The sequence below is a fragment of the Procambarus clarkii genome, chromosome 24 (genome assembly GCF_040958095.1).
Source record: "Procambarus clarkii isolate CNS0578487 chromosome 24, FALCON_Pclarkii_2.0, whole genome shotgun sequence".
Classification (NCBI taxonomy): domain Eukaryota; kingdom Metazoa; phylum Arthropoda; class Malacostraca; order Decapoda; family Cambaridae; genus Procambarus; species Procambarus clarkii.
In genome coordinates, this window is record NC_091173.1 from 7,030,587 (window position 1) to 7,056,312 (window position 25,726).

The window sequence follows — 25,726 nt, forward strand, 5'->3', positions numbered from 1 at the left end:
CAATACTTTAATCATATTACTCAAATACGGTCGCCTTTCACCGCACTTCTCTTATCTCTTTCTGCTCCATGGTCAAAATTATGCAAAATATTGCTTCATGAATATGTGCCTAATAATATTAATATGCACACTATATAATAATTCACTGTATCGGGGGACAGGAAGCCAGAGTGTATTCATACACGTTAGGCTTTTATCGAGGTCCCCCAGCCAGGGTCGAATTACTGACCCTTCCTTACATAGCCTTCCCGGTTTGGTGCCTTCTTTTGATAATTACTTACTTACTTACTGACCCTTCCCAGGATGCAACTCAACAACAAGCTGACTAACTCCCGAGCACTGGCTGCTACCTGTACATTTCATCATGTACATTTTCATCAATAGCTTTATCTGGCAACTCATTACTGCCAGAATCATTAACTAGCAACGCTTCCCCCCCCCTCGGGTGGGTAATATCTGGATATGTTGTCAGTCACTCGTGGATTGCGATGTAGTCCCTTCTCTATCTAGCTCCCTTAATTTCTATCATTTTCTAAGTAAAACTCTAGGGCACTGGAAATTCACTGTTCACTATGTTCTGCTCTACCTGCGGTATCATGGAATCCTCTTGATTCTGGCGTGGGTTCCAAAAGTACAGCCTCCCCCCCTCGCTCCTACACAGACATACTCAGTTTCCTTGGGTTTGCTGTCAGAAAAATACACACACTGGGACAATTATGACCCCCCCCCCCCCCAGTTATCCACATGCTAGGTCCTGTGTTCACACTAGTGCACACGGGAACACTGACAATGGTTACTTGCTTGCAGTTAGTCATTTTTTCCTGCAATAATTACACCATGCTATCGTATGGAATGTTATTGTTAGGTTAGGGTCCCAGTAGTACACTGATTCGTTCTCGAGTCACAATCAAGAATTTCGGGGTCAAATCCCAGGCGCGACCAAAATGGTTGGGTGTATTTCCTATCACTCAATGCTCTGTTCACCCAGCAGTAAATTTGTGCCCAAGAGTTTGCTTGTTTGTAGAGTTGTATCCTGAGGGGGGGGGGGTCAGTAATTCGACTTGATGGGGTGTGGAGAACCTCAATATAAGCCTAACATGTATATATTCACTGGCTACCTGTCCCTCAACACAGTAAATTATTATATCCAGTAAATGTCCTCGTTGCAACCCGTTCTCGCAAATTTAATAAGTCAATATTGACTTATTAAATATGTGCATAGGTGACATACTTAACATAATAGATACCCTTAAAAGGATTCATAGAAAACACCGACCATACCTAACCTACTTATTATGTTAAGATAAGCATCTCATTGCTTCGTAATTACAATTATTACCTAACCTATAATAGGTATAGGTTAAGTAATAATTGTAATTACGAAGCAGTAAGATGCTTATCTTAAGATACTAACAAGGTTAGGTAAGGTTGGTGTTTTCTATGAATCTTTTTAAGGGTATCTATTATGTTTAGTATATCACCTATGCACGTAGTTAATAAGTCAATATTGACTTTACGAATTTGCGAGAACGGGTTGCCTCTTTCTGCACGATGGCCTTATTGCTGGGTCGCTTCACCACATCTGTGACCAGTTGGTTCTTACTCCTTCTGGTTGGGTCCTAGAGAGACCAATTCCAATTGCGTTCCAATGCCATTGTGGCCCTTGCTGCCGGTAAATACTGAAAGTGTGCCGTCTAACAGAGCATTGTTTATTTGACCACAGGTGGGAGTGAACCTGTGGTCACAACCCCTCGCGATGGTAAGCCAAGTACGAGTGGAGCTCTTGTCCAAAGATGAGAGCCCTCGTGGTGTGAAGCCTGCCAGGTCGCTCCTGTTGCTTACTGTGAAGCCTGCCAGGTCGCTCTTGTTGCTTGCCGTGCTTCCTGCCAGGTCGCTCCTGTTGCTTGCCGTGCTTCCTGCCAGGTCGCTCCTGTTGCTTGCCGTGCTTCCTGCCAGGTCGCTCCTGTTGCTTGCCGTGCTTCCTGCCAGGTCGCTCCTGTTGCTTGCCGTGCTTCCTGCCAGGTCGCTCCTGTTGCTTACCGAGCCTCCTGCCAGGTCGCTCCTGTTGCTTGCTGAGCTTCCTGCCAGGTCGCTTCTGTTGCTTGCTGAGCCTCCTGCCAGGTCGCTCCTGTTGCTTGCCGTGCTTCCTGCCAGGTCGCTCCTGTTGCTTGCCGTGCTTCCTGCCAGGTCGCTCCTGTTGCTTGCCGTGCTTCCTGCCAGGTCGCTCCTGTTGCTTGCTGAGCCTCCTGCCAGGTCGCTCCTGTTGCTTGCCGTGCTTCCTGCCAGGTCGTTCCTGTTGCTTGCCGTGCTTCCTGCCAGGTCGCTCCTGTTGCTTGCCGTGCTTCCTGCCAGGTCGCTCCTGTTGCTTGCTGAGCCTCCTGCCAGGTCGCTCCTGTTGCTTGCTGAGCCTTCTGCCAGGTCGCTCCTGTTGCTTGCCGTGCTTCCTGCCAGGTCGCTCCTGTTGCTTGCCGTGCTTCCTGCCAGGTCGTTCCTGTTGCTTGCCGTGCTTCCTGCCAGGTCGCTCCTGTTGCTTGCCGTGCTTCCTGCCAGGTCGCTCCTGTTTCTTGCCGTGCTTCCTGCCATGTCGCTCCTGTTGCTCGCTGAACTTCCTGCCAGGTCGCTCCTGTTGCTTGCTGAGCCTCCTGCCAGGTCGCTCCTGTTGCTTGCCGTGCTTCCTGCCAGGTCGCTCCTGTTGCTTGCCGTGCTTCCTGCCAGGTCGTTCCTGTTGCTTGCCGTGTTTCCTGCCAGGTCGCTCCTGTTGCTTGCCGTGCTTCCTGCCAGGTCGCTCCTGTTGCTTGCCGTGCTTCCTGCCAGGTCGCTCCTGTTGCTTGCCGTGCTTCCTGCCAGGTCGCTCCTGTTGCTTGCTGAGCCTCCTGCCAGGTCGCTCCTGTTGCTTGCTGAGCCTCCTACCAGGTCGCTCCTGTTGCTTGCTGAGCCTCCTGCCAGGTCGCTCCTGTTGCTTGCTGAGCCTCCTACCAGGTCGCTCCTGTTGCTTACTGTTTTCGTCTTCATGAACTGTCATGTCACAACTACACTTTCTAGAACATTATGGCAAATGAAATAAGATAATGTTCCCCTTACATATTTTCTAACGATTTGCTCAGATTCACATAAGTATATATGATTCAGAACAGTCCAAGAAGTTGGAATTAATTGGCAATGAGTCTTTATCCTTACAAGGAAATAAACCAAACATTATATATATATATATATATATATATATATATATATATATATATATATATATATATATATATATATATATATAGTTTGCTTTCTTCACTAAAGTCCCCAGAACCTAGGGGTTACGACTTTAGGTCACTGGCTCTGTAGTTTATTGGAGCTGAAAGAATAATTTAGTAACTGTTTATAGAAAAAAGTAATGAGATGGAATAAGAAGTGTGGCAGGGAGAAAGTTGCGAGAAATTCCCTAGTATGCCATGCAACACTCTACATTTGGAGGGGGGGGGGGGGAACAACTCAGTATGAAGCAATAACAGACAGGGTGATGGAAGCTCCCCTCCCAACCCTCTCCTATTTCAACCTCACCCTTCCCCCATTTTCCCCCCTTCTCTCTCCCCCGCCACACCCCTCCTCCCCCCTCCCTCTCACGGCACGCAATATCCGGTGTCGCCACCAGAACATCTCTGGAGTCGGTTCCTCCCAGCTCCCCGCTGGTCGTAAAAGGTCAATAGCAGATCATTACCAGGTCCCCAACACTCGTACAATATATAAATAAAAGCAATAGAACATTAGAACACTGCACTAGGCCTACTGATCACTCCCCCTCTCGCATATTCCTAAACGTTTCCAAAGTATTCACTTGTGTGATGTTGGCTTGTCGACAGGTTGTGTCATTCGGCCACTACTTGGTCCTACCCGTGTCTTTGCTACGAGTTCTCACGTGAAACATTACCATTAAATTCCCTTACCTACGCCTTTCATCAGTGTGTATAGTTGATCTACATCTTCCCTTACTCTACGACTCAACTACCAGGTACCCGACGAAGTATTACTTAAAGATTAAAGTATTACTACTAGACACGTGGCTTCATTCTCAACTTTTCCTTTCACTTAATGCCTCTATTCATCTAGCAGTGAATAAGTACCCGGGAGATGGGTAACTTATGAGGATTCATTTTGGGAAGGGTCAGTTTATCAAAAGAAGGCACCAAACGGAAGGGTCAGTAGTTCAGACTCCATACACAGTTTCAAATGTAGATATGATAGAGCCCAATAGGCTCAGGAACCTGAACACCTGTTGATTGACGGTTGAGAGGCGAGACCAAAGAGCCAGAGCTCAACCCCCGCAAGCACAATTAAGTGAGTACACGCACACTTAATGTATATTCTTATTAAACCCCACAGCGACCATCCACACTCACGGCAATTAAATGGCTAGACTGCAGTTTGAGCCGTAATGAAATGCGTCAATAGAGATCCGGCTGATATGCCCAGGGCCGCAGCCGTCCAGATTATGCCAATGAAAGCTGTAATGAATACATGAAAATGTTTATGTGAATGTTGGCGGTGGTGTTGCTGTGCTCACGTATTGGCGCCTGAACGGTTTTCATCCGCATTCATCACTCATCCTAAAGAGAGTATGTTTAACTCTTCAATATTAATGAAGAGCCACGTGCTTATCCTGGCCCACAAGCCAGCCAGGAAATTTACAGCCCTACAGCGCATCTCATACGTTCTCGACAGCAGAAGTTGCAAAACCTTACATGAAGCACAAGTTCACTCACATCTTGAGTATGCGCCCCTCGCCTGGATTTTCTGCCCTCCATCATTCATGAGAATTTTGGACAAAGTGGAAAACCACGCAAGACGGCTTATCTTTAGTCTTGACCAAGTCGGGTTGAACTCGTCAAAACATCAGATCTCCAACACTGTCGAGATGCTGGTGGACTTACTTTTATGTACAAGTTAACATTCTCAGAGTTCCACACATGGCTCAGCTTCATGGACAACCAGTAGTTGGTCCCCATAACACAAGACTCTCGGCCATCAACAACCTCATCCTGGAACTGCCTTTCTCAAGAACATCACTTCATCAGATATCATTCATTCTTAAGCTGACTCGCTCTGGATATTGTTTGCTCAACAGGTTGATACACGGGAGATCAGGTCAACTGATCACATGAAGGCTCTGGCACACAGTTGGCTACAGGCTAATCTTGTTCATTATATGATTGTTACTTAGATTAAAATAAAGCTTATTCCTAATTCAAATTATAATCTCGTGAAATAAATGAGTCTGTATGGACAGGCCTCAGATGACTTAGGTAGGATAACAGCTCTTGCTACCTGTTTTACTATGCACCTCAATTGACAGCCCTAATGAACCCTAGTCTTGGCTATAAAATAAGAAGAGAGCGGAGAGGGGAGGAGCCTGCTAATACTAATGAACTGATGTAGGATAACAGCTCACAGCTTGCATTATTTAGTATTATTATTGTTTTCACTATTAAACAACTGTCGGAGTTTAAAAGAACAAGTGATAACGATAACTGATAACCAACTATTGGAACATTTTCCTCCAATGTCATTTCTAAATATCATAAAAGCAACAATTATCATGGGCTTCATTTTCAAAACAATTTCCGTAGCTGCATATATCGCACCAAGCACGACTACGCTACTGTTACCGCCTCGGCACGACTACGCTACTGTTACCGCCTCGGCACGACTACGCTACTGTTACCGCCTCGGCACGACTACGCTACTGTTACCGCCTCGGCACGACTACGCTACTGTTACCGCCTCGGCACGACTACGCTACTCTTACCGCCTCGGCACGACTACGCTACTCTTACCGCCTCGGCACGACTACGCTACTGTTACCGCCTCGGCACGACTACGCTACTGTTACCGCCTCGGCACGACTACGCTACTGTTACCGCCTCGGCACGACTACGCTACTCTTACCGCCTCGGCACGACTACGCTACTGTTACCGCCTCGGCACGACTACGCTACTGTTACCGCCTCGGCACGACTACGCTACTGTTACCGCCTCGGCACGACTACGCTACTGTTACCGCCTCGGCACGACTACGCTACTCTTACCGCCTCGGCACGACTACGCTACTCTTACCGCCTCGGCACGACTACGCTACTCTTACCGCCTCGGCACGACTACGCTACTGTTACCGCCTCGGCACGACTACGCTACTGTTACCGCCTCGGCACGACTACGCTACTGTTACCGCCTCGGCACGACTACGCTACTCTTACCGCCTCGGCACGACTACGCTACTGTTACCGCCTCGGCACGACTACGCTACTCTTACCGCCTCGGCACGACTACGCTACTGTTACCGCCTCGGCACGACTACGCTACTCTTACCGCCTCGGCACGACTACGCTACTGTTACCGCCTCGGCACGACTACGCTACTGTTACCGCCTCGGCACGACTACGCTACTCTTACCGCCTCGGCACGACTACGCTACTGTTACCGCCTCGGCACGACTACGCTACTCTTACCGCCTCGGCACGACTACGCTACTGTTACCGCCTCGGCACGACTACGCTACTGTTACCGCCTCGGCACGACTACGCTACTCTTACCGCCTCGGCACGACTACGCTACTGTTACCGCCTCGGCACGACTACGCTACTCTTACCGCCTCGGCACGACTACGCTACTGTTACCGCCTCGGCACGACTACGCTACTGTTACCGCCTCGGCTTCCAATTCTACTAAAAAATATACTAACAAGATCGCCTCTCTTGTTTACACAGATATGAAACCAATATTGATGCAATGTATTAATTTAGTGAGACCAAGGATCTCACTTAAGGATATCAATTCATGTTAAAATTAGGAGCCTCATAGATCACTGGGTTAAGATGTTCACTGGATGTTAATGTTTGTGAACGTTTATTTAACGAGGTGTCACTTGCAACATCAAGTCTGTTTTCAGTAACTATATACACAGACAACAGGAGAACATTGTCAGACTGCCAGGTGCGCTGATTGGCTACTAGTCAGAGTCATGTATTTTGGCTCCGTTTTTACATCGACTGCAAAAGTTTCCATTGGAAAAAAGTAATTACAAACTTTTCCATTTGATTCTAGCAATATTGTCCGAGAGCTTGGGCGCAATAATCAGGTATTTTATGCAGGTGACCGAACACACTATGATGGCTGCGTGAGTGTTGTCGCCATTGTATGTAATGTGTCTGAAGACAGTGCCCAGCATGAGGGTGGAGGGTAGTGCCCAGCATGAGGGTGGAGGGCAGTGCCCAGCATGAGGGTGGAGGGGTAGTGCCCAGCATGAGGGTGGAGGGCAGTGCCCAGCATGAGGGTGGAGGGCAGTGCCCAGCATGAGGGTGGAGGGCAGTGCCCAGCATGAGGGTGGAGGGCAGTGCCCAGCATGAGGGTGGAGGGCAGTGCCCAGCATGAGGGTGGAGGGCAGTGCCCAGCATGATGGTGGAGGGTAGTGCCCAGCATGAGGGTGGAGGGTAGTGCCCAGCATGAGGGTGGAGGGTAGTGCCCAGCATGAGGGTGGAGGGTAGTGCCCAGCATGATGGTGGAGGGTAGTGCCCAGCATGAGGGTGGAGGGTAGTGCCCAGCATGAGGGTGGAGGGCAGTGCCCAGCATGAGGGTGGAGGGCAGTGCCCAGCATGAGGGTGGAGGGCAGTGCCCAGCATGAGGGTGGAGGGCAGTGCCCAGCATGAGGGTGGAGGGCAGTGCCCAGCATGAGGGTGGAGGGCAGTGCCCAGCATGAGGGTGGAGGGCAGTGCCCAGCATGAGGGTGGAGGGTAGTGCCCAGCATGAGGGTGGAGGGTAGTGCCCAGCATGAGGGTGGAGGGTAGTGCCCAGCATGATGGTGGAGGGTAGTGCCCAGCATGAGGGTGGAGGGTAGTGCCCAGCATGAGGGTGGAGGGTAGTGCCCAGCATGAAGGTGGAGGGTAGTGCCCAGCATGAGGGTGGAGGGTAGTGCCCAGCATGAGGGTGGAGGGTAGTGCCCAGCATGATGGTGGAGGGTAGTGCCCAGCATGAGGGTGGAGGGTAGTGCCCAGCATGAGGGTGGAGGGTAGTGCCCAGCATGATGGTGGAGGGTAGTGCCCAGCATGAGGGTGGAGGGTAGTGCCCAGCATGAGGGTGGAGGGTAGTGCCCAGCATGAGGGAGGAGGGTAGTGCCCAGCATGATGGTGGAGGGTAGTGCCCAGCATGAGGGTGGAGGGCAGTGCCCAGCATGAGGGTGGAGGGTAGTGCCCAGCATGAGGGTGGAGGGCAGTGCCCAGCATGAGGGTGGAGGGTAGTGCCCAGCATGAGGGTGGAGGGTTACCTTACCTTGAGGTTACCTTGAGGTGCTTCCGGGGCTTAGCGTCCCCGCGGCCCGGTCGTCGACCAGGCCTCCTGGTTGCTAAACTGATCAACCAGGCTGTTGGACGTGGCTGCTCGCAGCCTGGCGTATGAGTCACAGCCTGGTTGATCAGGTATCCTTTGGAGGTGCTTATCCAGTTCTCTCTTGAACACTGTGAGAGGATTGCCAGTTATGCCCCTTATGTGTAGTGGAAGCGTGTTGAACAGTCTCGGGCCTCTGATGTTGATAGAGTTCTCTCTCAGAGTACCTGTTGCACCTCCGCTTTTCAACGGGGGTATTCTGCACATCCTGCCATGTCTTCTGGTCTCATGTAATGTTATTTCTGTGTGTAGGTTTGGGACCAGCCCCTCTAATATTTTCCACGTGTAAATTTTTATGTATTTCTCCCGCCTGCGCTCAAGAGAGTACAGATTTAGGCTCTTTAGTCAGTCCCAATAGTTTAGGTGTTTTACTGAGTGAATTCTAGCAGTAAAGGATCTCTGCACGCTCTCCAGGTCAGCAATTTCTTCAGCTTTGAAAGGGGCTGTCATTGTGCAGCAGTACTCCACTCTAGAGATCACAAGCGTTTTGAAAAGTATCATCATCGGTATAGCATCTCTAGTGTAAAAAGTTCTTGTTATCAAACCTGTCATTTTTCTTGCAGTTGTGACGGCTACTTTATTGTGTTCTTTAAAGGTAAGGTCTTCCGACATGAGTACACCCAGATCCTTTACATTGCCTTTTCGTTCTATGTTATGATTTGCCTGAGTTTTGTACGTGGTTTCCGTTTTTATATTTTCATTTTTTCCATAGCGCATGAGCTGGAACTTATCTTCGTTAAACACCATATTATTTTCTGTAGCCCATAGAAAGACCTGATCTACATCTAACTGGAGATTTGCCGTGTCCTCTATGTTGCCTACTCTCATGAAGATCTTAGTGTCATTTGCAAAGGATGATACAGTGCTATAGGTTGTGTTCTTGTCTATGTCCGATATGAGGATGAGAAAAAGTACTGGAGCAAGCACAGTACCCTGGGGGACTGAGCTCTTCACGGTTGATGGGCTGGATTTTATTTTGTTGACTATTACACATTGGGTTCTGTTGGTCAGGAAATTGTAGATCCATCTGCCTATTTTTCCGGTAATTCCTTTTGAACGCATTTTATGTGCAATAACGCCATGATCACATTTATCAAAAGCTTTTGCGAAATCTGTGTAGATTACATCAGCGTTTTGTTTGTCTTCCATAGCATCTAATGCCATATCATAGTGGTCCAGCAACTGCGACAGGCAAGAGCGCCCTGTTCTGAAACCATGTTTTCCGGGGTTATGGAGATGCTGTGATTCCATGTATTTTGTGATCTTACTTCTTAGCACTCAAAAATTTTTATAATGTGCGATGTTAGTGCTATCGGTCTGTAATTTTTTTGCCTCTGCCTTATTTCCTCCTTTATGAAGTGGTGCTATCTCTGCTGTTTTTAGTATATCAGGAATAACGCCAGTATCTAGGCTTTGTCTCCACAGAATGTGGAGGGCCTGCGATAGTGGTTTTTTACAGTTCTTGATGAATATGGAGTTCCAAGAATCCGGGCCTGGTGCAGAGTGCATAGGCATACTGTTCATGGCTTTTTCAAAATCTAGTGGGGATAGGGTGACGTCTGATATATGATTTGATGTTGGTATCATATCCATGAAAAATTCATTTGGGTTATCATTTGGGTAGTGCCCATTTTTAGAGGGCACTACCCTCTATCCTCATGCCCAGCATGAGGATAGAGGGTAGTACCCAGCAAGAGAGTGGAGGGCAGTGCCCAGCATGAGGATAGAGGGTAGTACCCAGCAAGAGAGTGGAGGGCAGTGCCCAGCCAGAGGGTGGAGGGTAGTGCCCAGCATGAGGGTGGAGGGTAGTGCCCAGCAAGAGGGTGGAGGGTAGTGCCCAGCATGAGGGTGGAGGGTAGTACCCAGCAAGAGGGTGGAGGGCAGTGCCCAGCAAGAGGGTGGAGGGTAGTGCCCAGCAAGAGGGTGGAGGGCAGTGCCCAGCAAGAGGGTGGAGGGTAGTGCCCAGCATGAGGGTGGAGGGTAGTGCCCAGCAAGAGGGTGGAGGGTAGTGCCCAGCATGAGGGTGGAGGGTAGTACCCAGCAAGAGAATGGAGGGCAGTGCCCAGCAAGAGGGTGGAGGGTAGTGCCCAGCAAGAGGGTGGAGGGCAGTGCCCAGCAAGAGGGTGGAGGGTAGTGCCCAGCAAGAGGGTGGAGGGCAGTGCCCAGCAAGAGGGTGGAGGGTAGTGCCCAGCATGAGGGTGGAGGGTAGTGCCCAGCAAGAGGGTGGAGGGTAGTGCCCAGCATGAGGGTGGAGGGTAGTGCCCAGCAAGAGGGTGGAGGGTAGTGCCCAGCAAGAGGGTGGAGGGTAGTGCCCAGCAAGAGGGTGGAGGGTAGTGTCCAGCAAGAGAGTGGAGGGTAGTGCCCAGCAAGAGGGTGGAGGGCAGTGCCCAGCAAGAGGGTGGAGGGTAGTGCCCAGCATGAGGGTGGAGGGTAGTGCCCAGCAAGAGGGTGGAGGGCAGTGCCCAGCAAGAGGGTGGAGGGTAGTGCCCAGCAAGAGGGTGGAGGGCAGTGCCCAGCAAGAGGGTGGAGGGTAGTGCCCAGCATGAGGGTGGAGGGCAGTGCCCAGCAAGAGGGTGGAGGGTAGTGCCCAGCAAGAGGGTGGAGGGCAGTGCCCAGCAAGAGGGTGGAGGGCAGTGCCCAGCAAGACGGTGGAGGGTAGTGCCCAGCATGAGGGTGGAGGGTAGTGCCCAGCATGAGGGTGGAGGGCAGTGCCCAGCAAGAGGGTGGAGGGTAGTGCCCAGCAAGAGGGTGGAGGGCAGTGCCCAGCAAGAGGGTGGAGGGCAGTGCCCAGCAAGACGGTGGAGGGTAGTGCCCAGCATGAGGGTGGAGGGTAGTGCCCAGCATGAGGGTGGAGGGCAGTGCCCAGCAAGAGGGTGGAGGGTAGTGCCCAGCAAGAGGGTGGAGGGCAGTGCCCAGCAAGAGGGTGGAGGGCAGTGCCCAGCAAGACGGTGGAGGGTAGTGCCCAGCATGAGGGTGGAGGGTAGTGCCCAGCATGAGGGTGGAGGGCAGTGCCCAGCAAGAGGGTGGAGGGTAGTGCCCAGCAAGACGGTGGAGGGTAGTGCCCAGCATGAGGTTGGAGGGTAGTGCCCAGCATGAGGGTGGAGGGTAGTGCCCAGCATGAGGGTGGAGGGTAGTGCCCAGCATGAGGGTGGAGGGTAGTGCCCAGCAAGACGGTGGAGGGTAGTGCCCAGCATGAGGGTGGAGGGTAGTGCCCAGCATGAGGGTGGAGGGCAGTGCCCAGCAAGAGGGTGGAGGGTAGTGCCCAGCAAGACGGTGGAGGGTAGTGCCCAGCATGAGGGTGGAGGGCAGTGCCCAGCAAGACGGTGGAGGGTAGTGCCCAGCATGAGGGTGGAGGGTAGTGCCCAGCATGAGGGTGGAGGGTAGTGCCCAGCATGAGGGTGGAGGGCAGTGCCCAGCATGAGGGTGGAGGGTAGTGCCCAGCATGAGGGTGGAGGGTAGTGCCCAGCATGAGGGTGGAGGGTAGTGCCCAGCATGAGGGTGGAGGGTAGTGCCCAGCATGAGGGTGGAGGGCAGTGCCCAGCATGAGGGTGGAGGGTAGTGCCCAGCATGAGGGTGGAGGGTAGTGCCCAGCATGAGGGTGGAGGGCAGTGCCCAGCATGAGGGTGGAGGGTAGTGCCCAGCAAGACGGTGGAGGGTAGTGCCCAGCATGATGGTGGAGGGTAGTGCCCAGCATGAGGGTGGAGGGTAGTGCCCAGCATGAGGGTGGAGGGTAGTGCCCAGCATGAGGGAGGAGGGTAGTGCCCAGCATGATGGTGGAGGGTAGTGCCCAGCATGAGGGTGGAGGGTAGTGCCCAGCATGAGGGTGGAGGGCAGTGCCCAGCATGAGGGTGGAGGGTAGTGCCCAGCATGAGGGTGGAGGGTAGTGCCCAGCATGAGGGTGGAGGGTAGTGCCCAGCATGAGGGTGGAGGGTAGTGCCCAGCATGAGGGTGGAGGGCAGTGCCCAGCATGAGGGTGGAGGGTAGTGCCCAGCATGAGGGTGGAGGGTAGTGCCCAGCATGAGGGTGGAGGGTAGTGCCCAGCAAGACGGTGGAGGGTAGTGCCCAGCATGAGGGTGGAGGGCAGTGCCCAGCATGAGGGTGGAGGGTAGTGCCCAGCATGAGGGTGGAGGGTAGTGCCCAGCATGAGGGTGGAGGGCAGTGCCCAGCATGAGGGTGGAGGGTAGTGCCCAGCATGAGGGTGGAGGGTAGTGCCCAGCATGAGGGTGGAGGGTAGTGCCCAGCATGAGGGTGGAGGGTAGTGCCCAGCAAGAGGGTGGAGGGCAGTGCCCAGCAAGACGGTGGAGGGTAGTGCCCAGCATGAGGGTGGAGGGTAGTGCCCAGCATGAGGGTGGAGGGTAGTGCCCAGCATGAGGGTGGAGGGCAGTGCCCAGCAAGAGGGTGGAGGGTAGTGTCCAGCAAGAGAGTGGAGGGTAGTGCCCAGCAAGAGGGTGGAGGGCAGTGCCCAGCAAGAGGGTGGAGGGCAGTGCCCAGCAAGACGGTGGAGGGTAGTGCCCAGCATGAGGGTGGAGGGATTTTTAAAGTACGTTATGCTTAGTAGCGTTTGTACAAGTGTGAACACAATAGATCAAGCTGGTGAGGGAAGACTAAAATATCCTGCCAGACGCTATATCATACTAACGTGATTGGTGTAGGTGTTGGACAGTTTGAGTCTATCATTTTGTGGTGTCCTTGCGCTCACTCAAATTATTTCTCAATAAAATACGGTGGGCATCGAAAGCTTACAAATCTAAAAATTATCATAATTCTTATTCCTTAAAAACTATATCGTACATATACCTTTACTACTCAAAGAAAAGTTCCCATTCAAGTTCAAGAATGTTTATTGAGACAAGTAAGAAATACATCTCAAAGGGATAGAGTAGCTTAGGCTATTTTAAATTATAAATTAATACCTTTCTCTAGTATCGTATTTTCAGTAAAAGTAGTCAAAGTTGTGTTAGTAGGATTCTTAAAATATCAAAATTAACACTTTCGCGGCCCGATTTTTAATGCATAACGTATTTTATGCGTTGAGAACCACTCAATTGGGCTTTTTCGCGATCAATTCCCTGGAAACACAAACCGAAACTGTCTCTATTTTCCGCTTGTTACAACTTGTAATAAAGTTGTTACATCTTGGCTTAACGTGTTTATGACGTATTAGAACGTTGTTACAACTTGCTATATTGGTTGTTATAACTGGTTAGGAAGTGTTAAAACTTGTTCGAACGTTGTACCAACGTCGTAGTTTCGGTGTGTGTTTGGCGGGTATATTGCTCTATATATATACAGTATTAGAATATTAGTCTTGAATGGCATTTGTAATAACAGGCTACAAATAATTTGGTCATAAATTTGCCACATACAGCAATAGGCTTCTGATACAATAATAATAATACAAATTAATACTATACAAATAATAATAATAGGAGGTACTGTTTGTGAGAAGTATATAAGGGCCCGGGTGCTTTAACCAGGTGGAGACGGTGGAGCTGGTTAATTACTTTCTTAACTACATTGTACCTATTTGGTCAACCGTTAAATAGATGGTCAACGAGGCAGTTAGGCTGTTAACCTCTTGTTGATTGCATTATCACCTAAAGTTACTCAGTCCTGTCATAATGACATTTACAAACATGCACCGAGAGCATAGAGTGAACAGAACGCGTGGAGTGAACTGAGGGGATAAGAGGGTGCATAATGGGAGTTGAATTATGTTCTGTTGTGGGAATGCAGTGCGTTGAGGCAACCCGTTCTCGCAAATTTAATAAGTCAATATTGACTTATTAAATATGTGCATAGGTGACATACTTAACATAATAGTTTCCCTTGAAAAGCTTCATAGAAAACACCGACCTTACCTAACCTTCTTAGTATGTGGATAGGATAGGATAGGATAGGATAGGATAGGATAGGAGTTGAGGATACACAGTGTTGAGGGGAAATGAGAATGAGTTGATCAGGGGCAGAGTGCGCGTTGAGGTGTGGTCACCCTCCCCCTCCCATCCTGTCTTTCCCTGCTTACTCTCTCGGCTTCACCTCTGACACATTAATTAGGCTCCAGGAACACTTTTACATACTGCTACCTTCATATTAGTGTGTGTGTGTGTGTGTGTGTGTACTCACCTATTTGTGCTTGCAGGATCGAGCATTAACTCTTGGATCCCGCCTTTCTAGCCATCGGATGTTTATAGCAATGACTCCTGTCATTGTGTGTGTGTGTGTGTGTGTGTGTGTGTGTGTGTGTGTGTGTGTGTGTGTGTGTGTGTGGTGTGTGTGTGGTGTGTGGTGTGTGGTGTGTGTGTGTGGTGTGTGGTGTGTGTGTTTACTAGTTGTGTTTACTAGTTGTGTTTTTGCGGGGGTTGAGCTTTGCTCTTTCGGCCCGCCTCTCAACTGTCAATCAACTGTTTACTAACTATTTTTTTTTTTTTTTTTCCCCACACCACACACACACACCCCAGGAAGCAGCCCGTGACAGCTGACTAGCTCCCAGGTACCTATTTACTGCTAGGAAACAGGGGCATTCAGGGTGAAAGAAACTTTGCCCATTTGTTTCTACCTCGTGCGGGAATCGAACCCGCGCCACAGAATTACAAATCCTGCGCGCTATCCACCAGGCTACGAGGCCCCCCATGTGTGTGTGTGTGTGTGTGTGTTGCACACCTTCTCGCAGTGTTTAACAGTATTTACCTCAACTGTGACGAAGGGAAGTAAGTACTCAGCTCTCGGCCTTCTAGTAATTGCCTCTTTGGCTCTATAGCCTCACTACAGTATTTTATACTGCCAGACAACATGGTGTTGTGTGGGGCCGTGCCGGACCCTCTCCACCGACACAACCAGTCCCCCATCCCTACACTGCCCGACCCCCTCCCTCTCCACCGACACAACCAGTCCCCATCCCTGCACTGCCCGACCCCCTCCCTCTCCACCGACACAACCAGTCCCCATCCCTGCACTGCCCGACCCCCTCCCTCTCCACCGACACAACCAGCCCCCATCCCTACACTGCCCGACCCCCTCCCTCTCCACCGACACAACCAGTCCCCATTCCTGCACTGCCCGACCCCCTCCCTCTCCACCGACACAACCAGTCCCCCATCCCTACACTGCCCGACCCCCTCCCTCTCCACCCTCATCATTATTTCAATAACGTGAAGTGCTGTCATCCGCACTTATATTACGTTACAGTGCAGCCTTCAACCCTTCCTCTCCTCCCGTACACCCCACTGACCTCCTAAGCACCCCCATCACCTCCGCCTCCCTCGCCTAAACCCAGTCCAACTTGTCTCACATTTTTCACAGCAGGACGAACTACCTCCGGCACTAAATTCTCACCTCTGCTTTGATAACTAACACTAACTGAATTACATTTATCGAATTACTTTGTTCATCCTGCTGGTGAAACCTCACAGCTTCTGTCCACCAGATATTGGTATATAAATGTTGCTTCACCCGACTTGCCTCCGCGTGGCGCTTGACGAGAGGGAGAGGAGGTGGGTGGGGGGGACGCGAGGGAGAGGTGGGTGGGGGGGACGCGAGGGAGAGGTGGGTGGGGGGGGGGACGAGAGGGAGAGGAGGTGGGTGGGGGGTCGAGAGGGAGAGGAGGTGGGTGGGGGGGACGAGAGGGAGAGGAGGTGGGTGGGGGGGGACGAGAGGGAGAGGAGGTGGATGGGGGGGACGCGAGGGAGAGGAGGTGGGTTGGGGGGGACGAGAGGGAGAGGAGGTGGATGGGGGGGACGCGAGGGAGAGGTGGGTGGGGGGGGGACGAGAGGGAGAGGAGGTGGGTGGGGGGTCGAGAGGGAGAGGATGTGGGGGGGGGACGAGAGGGAGAGGAGGTGGGTGGGGGGGACGAGAGGGAGAGGAGGGGTGGGTGGGGGGAGGAGAGGGAGAGAGGACACAGGGAGGTGGTGTCACAGGACAGTCATATCCTGTGACCACAATTATGTAAGTGCCAAGCTTTAAGAACTAATGGCATCTTAACTGCTCTTCCCTCAGCGATTTTTATACAATATGAATTAAAATCAGGGGTCGTGAAATTTGTTTCCCCCTTTTTTCCTTAACACTTCCAGGGGTGTTGGGCTGTTATCTAGCTTCAGGGCCCTCGCTGCCCCTGCAGCTGGGGCCCTGAAGCTCTAGGGGCCCCGACAGCTATGGGCCATGAGAGGATGGGGTCCCTTACAACAAGTTAGCATTCTCACAACAGTTAAGATTAAAATGAACTAGTAATGGACAAACACTTACTCGCACCATCTCCCTGGGTGAAATGTGCAAGTGAACTGAAGACAAGGTGCACACGGAGCATTATTTATATATATATATATATATATATATATATATATATATATATATATATATATATATATATATATATATATATATATACACATACATATATATAGACATATTTCTGTCCTGTCATCCGTCCTGTTTACAGGGGGGGAGTCTGTTTACACCCCCCCCCCCCCCACCCCCGCCTCCTCTGTCTCTCTCTATCTAGTTATCTCTCTACATGTATCCTGCCCTTCGTCCTCGCCCTGCCCGTGAAGTCCCCCCCCCCCCCCATCCTTCCCCTTCAAGAAGCACTGAAAGTGTACCGGTCTCTCGGATGCTTTACTTTTCTTGTTTTTCCTCATTTTCTTTTCAGTAAAAACTCCAAGGGAAGTACATGCCACATTTCACACTTGACGCCATGAAAATGGTAGTGGGGATCTTTATAATTGCTAATAATGTTTAAAGTATTTAAGTTAGGCGTGCCCTGACCAGCGGGTGCCCGCCCACCACCCCTGGCCGTCACCCCTGGTAATTTGGGTGAGGCTGTACCAAGGTGTCTGACCTCCAACTTTGGACATACATTGTCTCTCATATGTAATCTATACTATGATTACAGTTGTCAAAGTGACTGGCTTAAAAAAAAAGGAGCAGTAAAAAACGGAAGTTTGTTTCCTAGGAGCTGTAGATTTCTTGAAACTCGTCTGACGTTGGGCAGGAACCGAGGATGTGGTGAACATTTCCGCTCTGGATCGCTACATCGAGACGCAGGAAAGGGAAGCTCCCGCTCTTGGGCCTCTTGCTTCGCCGGGTAAACGTTACCTCCTCTTCGTCAGGGAGTCACTCTGAACGTTTCGTCTCCATCGGCCGACGGTCACGTCGCAGAGGTTCCATATATTCCCGTCACGGACCGCCGTCGTCGACTTGTTTAATTGTCCCATTAACGTTTTATTGGACGGTAACCACCCCCTCCTTCCCCCCCCCCCCCGCACCTCTAACCGCGTCGTCCGCCTCAAAACTTGAACTGCTTCGTCAAAATTGCGGTTCAGCGTTGGGATGTGAAGTTCCTACCAACTTGGGATGCAATTAAGCTGCAAATTGGGGCCAGATTGGTTGATAGGTGATTACAGTGGCCGCTAGCAGGCGGAGTGGCAGGCAGAGGGAAAAAAAGCCAAGCAAGAAGAGGGTAGTGAGGGAAGGTAAAGCCAGGGGGAAACATGGATACGAGGGTAAGAAGATGGAAATCACGAGGAATAACGAGAAGGGGAAAAAGAGGCAAGGTAGTGAGGCGTTAACATTCTGGAGATGGATTAAACCCCGCCCATAAGAGGCTAATTTGAGTGGTCTTCGCTGTAGTTTATAAAGGGAGAGTGTGGCGGCGTGTCAGCGGTCTCCCGCGCCCTGACACTGATTCTGGCGTGTCAGCGGTCTCCCGCGCCCTGACACTGACCCTGGCGTGTCAGCGGTCTCCCGCGCCCTGACACTGACTCTGGCGTGTCAGTGGTCTCACGCGCCCTGACACTGACTCTGGCGTGTCAGCGGTCTCACGCGCCCTGACACTGACTCTGGCGTGTGAGCGGTCTCACGCGCCCTGACACTGACTCTGGCGTGTGAGCGGTCTCACGCGCCCTGACACTGACTCTGACGTGTCAGCGGTCTCCCGCGCCCTGACACTGACTCTGGCGTGTCAGCGGTCTCCCGCGCCCTGACACTGACTATGACGTGTCAGCGGTCTCACGCGCCCTGACACTGACTCTGGCGTGTCAGCGGTCTCCCGCGCCCTGACACTGACTCTGGCGTGTCAGCGGTCTCACGCGCCCTGACACTGACTATGGCGTGTCAGCGGTCTCACGCGCCCTGACACTGACTCTGGCGTGTCAGCGGTCTCACGCGCCCTGACACTGACTCTGGCGTGTCAGCGGTCTCACGCGCCCTGACACTGACTCTGGCGTGTCAGCGGTCTCACGCGCCCTGACACTGACTCTGGCGTGTCAGCGGTCTCACGCGCCCTGACACTGACTCTGGCGTGTCAGCGGTCTCACGCGCCCTGACACTGACTCTGGCGTGTCAGCGTTGACATACGACCGGTGGCAGTACGACAGTTTGAGTACGACAGTATAGGCGTACGATAGTTTGGGTATGCGAAAGCTTGAGAGTACGACAGCTTGAGATTATGAGAGTTTGGGAGCGTGTTGCGGGGTGGGCAGGTCCAGGATGGCAGGGTGGTGGTGGTGGGCAGGTCCAGGATGGCAGGGTGGTGGTGGTGGGCAGGTCAAGGATGGCAGGGTGGTGGTGGTGGGCAGGTCAAGGATGGCAGGGTGGTGGTGGGCAGGTCAAGGATGGCAGGGTGATGGTGGTGGGCAGGTCATGGATTGCAGGGTGGTGGTGGTGGGCAGGTCCAGGATGGCAGGGTGGTGGTGGGCAGGTCAAGGATGGCAGGGTGGTGGTGGTGGGCAGGTCAAGGATGGCAGGGTGGTGGTGGTGGGCAGGTCATGGATGGCAGGGTGGTGGTGGTGGGCAGGTCATGGATGGCAGGGTGGTGGTGGGCAGGTCCAGAATGGCAGGGTGGTGGTGGTGGGCAGGTCAAGGATGGCAGGGTCGTGGTGGGCAGGTCAAGGATGGCAGGGTGGTGGTGGGCAGGTCTAGGATGGCAGGGTTGTGGTGGTGGGCAGGTCATGGATGGCAGGGTGGTGGTGGTGGGCAGGTCATGGATGGCAGGGTGGTGGTGGTGGGCAGGTCCAGGATGGCAGGGTGGTGGTGGGCAGGTCAAGGATGGCAGGGTGGTGGTGGTGGGCAGGTCAAGGATGGCAGGGTCGTGGTGGGCAGGTCAAGGATGGCAGGGTGGTGGTGGTGGTCAGGTCATGGATGGCAGGGTGGTGGTGGGCAGGTCAAGGATGGCAGGGTGGTGGTGGGCAGGTCAAGGATGGCAGGGTGGTGGTGGGCAGCTCATGGATGGCAGGGTGGTGATGGGCAGGTCAAGGATGGCAGGGTGGTGGTGGGCAGGTCAAGGATGGCAGGGTGGTGGTGGGCAGCTCATGGATGGCAGGGTGGTGATGGGCTGGTCAAGGATGGCAGGGTTGTGGTGGTGGGCAGGTCATGGATGGCAGGGTGGTGGTGGGCTGGTCAAGGATGGCAGGGTGGTGGTGGGCAGGTCAAGGATGGCAGGGTGGTGGTGGTGGTCAGCTCATGGATGGCAGGGTGGTGGTGGGCAGCGTCCATCACCTCGCCTGACGGAGTCCACCACCACACAGCGGCCTCTCGATTATAATAAATGTTACCTAAGTGTAGAAATACATATTTTATTAGCGAGCTGAATTTTTAATCTCTGGAGACGAGTATCACTGTACTTTACACCATTATAAAAGACGGGACGATCATATATATATATATTTTTTTTAATACCAAATTTATTTCTGAAAGGGAAAAAATTCTCAAAAAATGTTTTCACGTAAATACGGAAATTATATCCTCTACCAATTTTCTGCACGAATATCTGGAAACAGAAATTGCAAAAAGAATGATTTGGTGTGTGAGTAATGTTGTCGGAGCGACAGCTGAAGGGACCCGATACACAACTTTTCTCTATAATAATTTAAAAGCGAATGATAAGGAGATCGAAGGAATGGACGAGGGGGGGGGAGGGGGTACTCACCTGTTAGATGTGTGTGTGTGTGTGTGTGTGTGTGTGTGTGTGTGTGTGTGTGTGTGTGTGTGTGTGTGTGTGTGTGTGTGTGTGTGTGTGTGTGTGTGTGCGCGCGCGCAGGGATATCCACTATCTCTAAGGCTATTCAAAATATCGGACATTTAATACAACGGTTCGCTTTCTCCTATGTCCTTATCGTATTAGTTTTGAAACGTTGTATAAATGTTTTCTTAAGAATTCGTGTGTGTCAAGTCTTGTATCATGTTCATTAAATCTAATGTTCCTCCTCCTATACATTTCTTCAATGTTTACTTTGTCGATCTTCCTTGTGCAGACGACGAGTCACAATAACGTGGCTGAACAGTCTTCCTTAGACTCGTACACAGTCATCATGTCTCCACTATTTCCTTCTTGGTTTATTAGGTAGGATCCCGCGTAGGGCTGCATACCTAAGCGTTACTCTCACCTAGGTTATATACAGTCCTAAAAAAGCTTTTTGTTCTAAGGGCCACCGATCATGGCTTCAAGTTCTCTACTTCTAAGACTTGTGCCATGACTTTTACGCGGAAACGAGTCGTTCTTTGTCCCTCTTTGTCACTTTATGGTCATCCCCTTGAGTACAAAGATTCCACGAAGCTTTTGGGGTTATTCCTTGACACTCGTTTGTCTTGGTCTCCCCATATCTCTTACCTCCGTGTTGAGTGCTCTAAGGCCCTTACCCTCCTTCCGGTCTTGTCCCATACTTCTTGGGGAGCGGATAGGCGCACTCTCCTTGCTTTACATTCCTCTCTCGTCCTGTCTAAGCTCGATTATGGTTGCCCTGCTTACTCGTCTGCTTCTCCTACTCTTCCCCGTCTTGATGCTTTGCACCATACTGGGTTGCGCCTCAGTTCTGGTGCCTTTCGTTCGACTCCCGTCCTTAGCTTGTATGTTGACACTGGCTTCCTGTCTCTCCAGGACCGCCGTGATTGCTACTGTCTTCGCTATCTTGCGCGGTCCTTGCGACATCCTTCCTCTCGCCTCTGTCGTGCTTTAACTTTTACCCCTCCTGCGGTTCCTGTTGCTCTTCACCACCTCCCTCTTTCTGTCCGGTTATCTCGCCTACAGGATTCTCTTTCCGTTCATATTTCTAATGTTTCTCCTCGTGTTGTTCCTTCTTTGTCCCCGTGGACAGTCCCTCTTCCGCAGTTTGTAAATCCTTGACCCGCATCACTAAAGCTTTTATCCCTCCTATGGTTTTAAAACGCCGTTTCCTTGAGCACTTTTCTTCTCACTCCCGCTCCGTTTCTGTCTTCACCGATGGGTCTAAGTCTGCGGACGGTGTTGGCTACTCTGTTGTTTTTCCTGATCACACTTATATATGTCGCCTACCTCCGGAGACTAGCATCTTTACAGCGGAGCTTTATGCTATTCTCTATGCTCTTCATCTCCTGCTCTCTCATTGTCAATCTTCCTTTGTAGTTGTTGTGGACGCTCGTAGTGCCCTCATGGCTCTCGGGTCCTTTAATCCGGTTCATCCAGTAGTTGTCGAGATCCAGCATTGGCTGTTTCTTGTTCACAGTAAGTTTAAGTCGGTTGAGTTTTGTTGAGTTCCCAGACATATTGGTGCGTCTTTAAATGAGCGTGCGGATGCTGCCGCCAAGGAAGCTGTCCGCTCTTGTCCCATCTCTCGTAAAGGTATTCCATATTCCGACTTTTACCCGGTTATCCATTCCTCTATTCTTACCCGTAGGCAGGCTTCTTGGTCGTCTGTTACTGGTAACAAACTATGTACTCTTAAATGTTGTGTTTCCTCGTGGCCGTCCTCCTTCTATCACCGTAACCGGCGATGGGAAACAGCTCTGGCGAGGTTGCGTATTGGCCATACTCGCTTAACCCATGGTCACTTGATGGAGCGCCGCCCTGCTCCTTATTGTCCTAGTTGCATTGTCCCTCTTACGGTCGTGCATGTCCTTCTTGAATGTCCTGACTTCCAGGACGAGCGTATGTCTTGCTTTCCGACCGCCCCTCGCGGTCACCTGTCCATCGATAGAATTCTTGGTGACTCGGATACTTTTGATATCGTTCGCCTTATGCGTTTTTGTTCTCGTATTGGCATCCTTGGTGATATTTAGCGCTCTCTGATTATCCCGCACATTTGATGGTGCTACATAACCTTCCCGGTTTGGTGCCTTCTATTGATAATTACTTACTTACTTACGATTAGAAACCTTAGAACAAAAAGTAAGTAAGTGAGGTTATCTTGAGATGATTTCGGGGCTTAGCGTCCCCGCGGCCCGGTCCTCAAACAGATCTCCTTTTTGTTACACATCCCCAGGAAGCAGCCCGTAGCAGCAGTCTAACTCCTAGGTAATTATTTACTGCTAGGTAGGTGAACAGGGGCATCATTGTGAAAGAAACTGCCTCATTTGTTTCCGCCTCCACCGGGGATCGAACCCGGAACCTCAGGACTACGAATCTCGAGCTCTGTCCACTCAGGTGTGAGGCGGGTCAGGGGCTGGCTACTAAGCCCTGGCACAGCCCTAAGCTCATGTCATTACCATCATTACTAATGAGGGTGTGGCACTATGAGAGCGGCCACGGTGCCACGGTGCCCTCCCAACACCTGGGTGATGGGGGGGGGGGGAGAAAGGAGCGAGAGGAGGGTGTGTGGTTGAAGGGAAACTTAAGACGGCGCAGGCGTCCACAGTGGGCCGCAGGCGTCCACAGTGGGCCGCAGGCGTCCACAGTGGGCCGCAGGCGTCCACAGTGGGCCGCAGGCGTCCACAGTGGGCCGCAGGCGTCCACAGTGGGCCGCAGGCGTCCACAGCGGGCCGCAGGCGTCCACAGTGGGCCGCAGGCGTCCACAGGGGGCCGCAGGCGTCCACAGGGGGCCGCAGGCGTCCACAGGGGGCCGCAGGCGTCCACAGGGGGCCGCAGGCGTCCACAGGGGGCCGCAGACGTCCACAGGGGGCCGCAGGCGTCCACAGAGGGCCGCAGGCGTCCACAGCGGGCCGCAGGCGTCCACAGCGGGCCGCAGACGTCCACAGCGGGCCGCAGGCGTCCACAGTGGGCCGCAGGCGTCCACAGCGGGCCGCAGACGTCCACAGGGGGCCGCAGGCGTCCACAGGGGGCCGCAGGCGTCCACAGGGGGCCGCAGGCGTCCACAGGGGGCCGCAGGCGTCCACAGGGGGCCGCAGACGTCCACAGGGGGCCGCAGGCGTCCACAGAGGGCCGCAGGCGTCCACAGCGGGCCGCAGGCGTCCACAGCGGGCCGCAGACGTCCACAGCGGGCCGCAGGCGTCCACAGGCGGCCGCAGGCGTCCACAGGGGGCCGCAGGCGTCCACAGGGGGCCGCAGACGTCCACAGGGGGCCGCAGGCGTCCACAGCGGGCCGCAGACGTCCACAGGGGGCCGCAGGCGTCCACAGGGGGCCGCAGGCGTCCACAGGGGGCCGCAGGCGTCCACAGGGGGCCGCAGGCGTCCACAGGGGGCCGCAGACGTCCACAGGGGGCCGCAGGCGTCCACAGCGGGCCGCAGGCGTCCACAGCGGGCCGCAGACGTCCACAGCGGGCCGCAGGCGTCCACAGTGGGCCGCAGGCGTCCACAGTGGGCCGCAGGCGTCCACAGGGGGCCGCAGGCGTCCACAGCGGGCCGCAGGCGTCCACAGGGGGCCGCAGACGTCCACAGGGGGCCGCAGACGTCCACAGGGGGCCGCAGGCGTCCACAGCGGGCCGCAGACGTCCACAGCGGGCCGCAGGCGTCCACAGTGGGCCGCAGGCGTCCACAGGGGGCCGCAGGCGTCCACAGCGGGCCGCAGACGTCCACAGCGGGCCGCCGTCCCACATACCAAACAACCGTAATTACAAATTGACGCGCTAAATTGAACCCCGTCGTGAACTCTCACCAAGAGGTTGAAAAATGCGGACCGTCCGGAGAGGCGACAGGTGGAGCCGACAGGTGGAGGCGACAGGTGGAGGCGACAGGTGGAGGCGACAGGTGGAGGCGACAGGTGGAGGCGACAGGTGGAGGCGACAGGTGGAGGCGACAGGTGGTAATCAGAGACGAAAGCGCGGTATTCACAGTGTAAGGTGTTAAGAGTGGTGGCGAGGGGCCAGCACTGATGTACTGGTCCAGATGACAGAGACATGCTCACCAGTGTCACGTGATGAGGTCTCGTCATGTCTCCCGCCACCAACACCCACCCAACTGCCCGTCCCTCACCGTCTCAACCTGTCGTGTCAGGAATTACCCGCTTCGCCGCGGTCAGAGTTGATCAATATTTACAACATTCAGGTATACCGGAAGTAGTGATCTGTGTCACTATGCTGAGGACTGTGTGTTTAGGGTGCTTCCCTGAGAGCCCCGGGAGCTGCCTGGGAGCCCCGGGAGCTGCCTGGGAGCCCCGGGAGCTGCCTGGGAGCCCCGGGAGCTCCCTAGGAGCCCCCGGGAGCTGCCTGGGAGCCCCGGGAGCTGCCTGGGAGCCCCGGGAGCTGCCTAGGAGCCCCCGGGAGCTGCCTGGGAGCCCCCGGGAGCTGCCTAGGAGCCCCCGGGAGCTGCCTGGGAGCCCCGGGAGCTGCCTAGGAGCCCCCGGGAGCTGCCTGGGAGCCCCGGGAGCTGCCTGGAGCCCCGGGAGCTGCCTGGGAGCCCCGGGAGCTGCCTGGGAGCCCCGGGAGCTGCCTGGGAGCCCCGGGAGCTGCCTGGGAGCCCCGGGAGCTGCCTGGGAGCCCCGGGAGCTGCCTGGGAGCCCCGGGAGCTGCCTGGGAGCCCCGGAAGCTCCCTAGGAGCCCCCGGGAGCTGCCTGGGAGCCCCGGGAGCTGCCTGGGAGCCCCGGGAGCTGCCTGGGAGCCCCGGGAGCTGCCTGGGAGCCCCGGGAGCTGCCTGGGAGCCCCGGGAGCTGCCTGGGAGCCCCGGGAGCTGCCTGGGAGCCCCGGGAGCTGCCTGGGAGCCCCGGGAGCTGCCTGGGAGCCCCGGGAACTGCCTGGGAGCCCCGGGAGCTGCCTGGGAGCCCCGGGAGCTGCCTGGGAGCCCCGGGAACTGCCTGGGAGGCCCGGGAGCTGCCTGAGAGCCCCGGGAGCTGCCTGAGAGCCCCGGGAGCTGCATGGGAGGCCCGGGAGCTGCCTGAGAGCCCCGGGAGCTGCCTGGGAGCCCCGGGAGCTGCCTGGGAGCCCCGGGAGCTGCCTGGGAGCCCCGGGAGCTGCCTGGGAGCCCCGGGAGCTGCCTGGGAGCCCCGGGAGCTGCCTGGGAGCCCCGGGAGCTGCCTGGGAGCCCCGGGAGCTGCCTGGGAGCCCCGGGGGCTGCCTGGGAGCCCTGGGAGCTGCCTGGGAGCCCCGGGAGCTGCCTGGGAGCCCCGAGAGCTGCCTGGGAGCCCCGGGAGCTGCCTGGGAGGCCCGGGAGTTGCCTGAGAGCCCCGGG

At 53.9% G+C, this 25,726-nt stretch overlaps 1 long non-coding RNA gene across 1 annotated transcript in view; it reads right to left on the reverse strand.

Annotated features, from left to right (window-relative positions):
- Positions 1-25,726, reverse strand: part of LOC138368167 (uncharacterized) — a 123,012-nt gene that overhangs the window by 30,501 nt on the left and 66,785 nt on the right. The window lies entirely within an intron of this gene.